Source organism: Poecilia reticulata, linkage group LG10 (assembly GCF_000633615.1).
Source record: "Poecilia reticulata strain Guanapo linkage group LG10, Guppy_female_1.0+MT, whole genome shotgun sequence".
Taxonomy (NCBI): Eukaryota; Metazoa; Chordata; class Actinopteri; order Cyprinodontiformes; family Poeciliidae; genus Poecilia; species Poecilia reticulata.
The window spans coordinates 12994919-12999011 of NC_024340.1; positions in this window are offsets into that span (position 1 = coordinate 12994919).

Below are 4093 nucleotides of genomic sequence, written 5' to 3' on the forward strand. Positions count from 1 at the left end.
ACTTCTAAAGTCAGTTTATGAAGTTAGATTTTACTGAGGGATTTCAAAGTTAATCAGGCTGAAGATAAATTGATGCTACAGAGTTGCATCATGTATAATTTCTTTCCACTTCATTAGAAACTTCATTATGCCTGTATGTTGGTTTGCCACATAAAATCCAGATAAGTATATACAGCAGTGTGTGGTTGTAATGTGAACAAATTTTAAAATTTTCCAGGTTCATGTATGAATACTTTTACAAAATACGGAGACGTGATCTGAGTGCAGGTGCAAGCCATTGGCAGCAGGGGGCAGAAGAACCATTTAAAAAGCGTTCTAATGTCAATATGTAAATGCAGGTAGAAGTTATGGGCAGTAGGGGGCAGCATTAGGAAGCATTGTGTCAACACGTGAATGCTCCGGTTTTTTAACAGTAATGCTCAACTTCAGTTATTTACGGGGGAAAAGATTATTTTAATCCACCTTTTTTATTTTGTTCTCCAATTGAATCTGTTTGTTTGTTTTTTTAAACAGACAAAATATCCACACATTTTACAAATAGAACAGTTAATGTATCTTCAGGACCTTGTCCATCATCCGGTCATTCAGTAACAACCAACAAAATATAAGGTAATGCTAACTCCATTACACATCGTATTTAAAAAGCTACAAATGTAAAAACTGACTGAGGAAAATGAAAAACATAATTGTTTAACACCTGCAAAAATATAAAACAATAATGACTAACAGGCTCTAACGTTGAATGAACAACTTGTTTGCTGTAGTACAGTATAATCCTTCCTCCATTTAAATCCTGATTCAGGATTACACGTTAAACACAAACAAATCTTGTTCTATTTGTGGATCCTTCAAACAGGAGCCGAATATTTATAATGTTGACATAGTCGCGATTCCTTGAAAAGTTCCGTGACTCATAAAGGCACACATAAAATGCCTAAATTAGCCGTTATTTCCTAAAGATAAGTTACTCGGGTTACTTTAAGTCATAACATTTAATTACTCACCAGACTTGCGTCATTTTCAAAGCAGTTTTCAGTCATTCAACAGAAATACTTTTTATTGCATATTKTAAGTCAATTGCATGACTTAAAATGCAATTTTAAGTCATTAAAAAAAATCTATTAGGGAAGCAGCATCAGAGACGAACTAGAACACACATCTAAATAGCTGCTTATTATAACTGAACATATTGTTTATTATGTATTAATCGATTTACTGTTAATTCAAAAATTCATTTACTGAAATAAAATATCTATAGAGTACTGCATTTTATACGTTTTGCTGTAAGTGATTCATAAACATTCCCTTGACCAGAAAGATTCCTGAAACACCAGTGAACCCCAGACCTTCCCTTCACAGCACATCATCCTTGTTTTGTAGGTTTTCCTGTTGTTCCATACCTTATTTGAACGAATGGGTCACTATCAGGGTTTCGCAGAAATTGCTGATAAATGGACAAGATGCAATCATCTGAATCAGGAGTCCTGGGGCAGACACACGTTTAAAATATGCCCTGACGACTAAGGTTAGTGACCACTGTTTTACACTTTAGAAGCACTTTGCAGCCAATCTACAGTTCACAGTTGTGCTCATTTATAATTTCACAAATTTTYATAGTAAATGCATACATTTACATCTTTTGTGGGCTACATCCAACTTGACAATCCTGACACTTGAAATAGAATCAGCTTGACAGAAAAAAGAGTAATTTTATTATGTATTTCTGTATATATGTATGTTTTTTTTCTTACAATAATGCAGGCAGTGGGGTTGATGTGCAGTTCACCCAAGGATTCAGGAATCAGTGGTGGTGTGTCGAGATGGACCCTGGCATTGTCATCCARTGAGAAATGGTAGGTTTATTACTTATCAACTTGACGTGGCTAGTAAAGCCACAAGAAGCTGTTGAATCACTGAATTTAAAATTGCTGCATTTCGAATAAATTTTTATGCAAACTCTTTTGTTTCGATATCCATGTATGTATTTTGTTTAGAGAAGTAAGTCCATGTGAAATATGACATGAAACAAGTATTTTACTACATAGAAGTTTACAATTGCTTTCCGTACCNTTGTCCAAAATGTTGCTAAATATACCAAGAAAGTTGAGTTGTCAGCAGTGAGATGACTATTGTTAACTGCAAACATATAAACCTGATCTGGTGGGTCGGTCTGCTAGTCAAACCTATCTCACATCAGAGCAGAAGAAGATAGAAGTTGATTTAAGTACCTTTGCAGAGGTAGATAAAATCAGTAGATAAGATCAGCTACACATTTAAAAATCGGCCGATCACCGATTTTCCAAATTACTTAAATTGACACCAATAAATCGGTGCATCCCAAGTAAGACAACCACAAATTTCAGACTTTTATCTTTTAGAATTTATCTAAAAGATAAATTTTAGATTTGTTCCAATCATGCACAAAGTAGTGCATGATTGGAAAGTTGAAAGAAATAACGTTTCGCAATTTTTTCCAATCTGGTGTGCATTTATATTTTGCTCCCTTGGATCAATACTTATTCTTCTTTCCAAATTGCTCAAATGTAGTGAGATTGAACAGAGAGCATTTGTGAAGCCTTGTCACAGGTACTCAAGTGGATTTAGGTCTGGACTTTGAATGGGCCATTTAACACAAATATCATCCAATCTAAAATATTCATTTAACCTTTATAAAGTATTTTCTTCAAAAACAGTCATGTGTTTAGCTCCATCAGCATCTTCTCTGTCTCTGGTGAGAAAGATCTTTGCCGCAGCATTATGGTGGCACCRTGTAGAATGCTAGTTCCATGAAGGGAAGATTTCTGGAGTTTACAACTTTACTCTGTTAAATGACTTTTCCACTTATGCTGTGRATCTCTGTARCTCCTCCAAAGTTACCATGGGCCTCTTGGCTGCTTCTCTGCTCACTTTTCTCTGCTTCTCTGCTCCCTTTTCTCTGAGAAGAAATTACACAGATGTTGACACATKACTTCTAAAGTCAGTTTATGAAGTTAGATTTTACTGAGGGATTTCAAAGTTAATCAGGCTGAAGATAAATTGATGCTACAGAGTTGCATCATGTATAATTTCTTTCCACTTCATTAGAAACTTCATTATGCCTGTATGTTGGTTTGCCACATAAAATCCAGATAAGTATATACAGCAGTGTGTGGTTGTAATGTGAACAAATTTTAAAATTTTCCAGGTTCATGTATGAATACTTTTACAAAATACGGAGACGTGATCTGAGTGCAGGTGCAAGCCATTGGCAGCAGGGGGCAGAAGAACCATTTAAAAAGCGTTCTAATGTCAATATGTAAATGCAGGTAGAAGTTATGGGCAGTAGGGGGCAGCATTAGGAAGCATTGTGTCAACACGTGAATGCTCCGGTTTTTTAACAGTAATGCTCAACTTCAGTTATTTACGGGGGAAAAGATTATTTTAATCCACCTTTTTTATTTTGTTCTCCAATTGAATCTGTTTGTTTGTTTTTTTAAACAGACAAAATATCCACACATTTTACAAATAGAACAGTTAATGTATCTTCAGGACCTTGTCCATCATCCGGTCATTCAGTAACAACCAACAAAATATAAGGTAATGCTAACTCCATTACACATCGTATTTAAAAAGCTACAAATGTAAAAACTGACTGAGGAAAATGAAAAACATAATTGTTTAACACCTGCAAAAATATAAAACAATAATGACTAACAGGCTCTAACGTTGAATGAACAACTTGTTTGCTGTAGTACAGTATAATCCTTCCTCCATTTAAATCCTGATTCAGGATTACACGTTAAACACAAACAAATCTTGTTCTATTTGTGGATCCTTCAAACAGGAGCCGAATATTTATAATGTTGACATAGTCGCGATTCCTTGAAAAGTTCCGTGACTCATAAAGGCACACATAAAATGCCTAAATTAGCCGTTATTTCCTAAAGATACGTTACTCGGGTTACTTTAAGTCATAACATTTAATTACTCACCAGACTTGCATCATTTTCAAAGCAGTTTTCAGTCATTCAACAGAAATACTTTTTATTGCATATTTTAAGTCAATTGCATGACTTAAAATGCAATTTTAAGTCATTAAAAAAAATCTATTAGG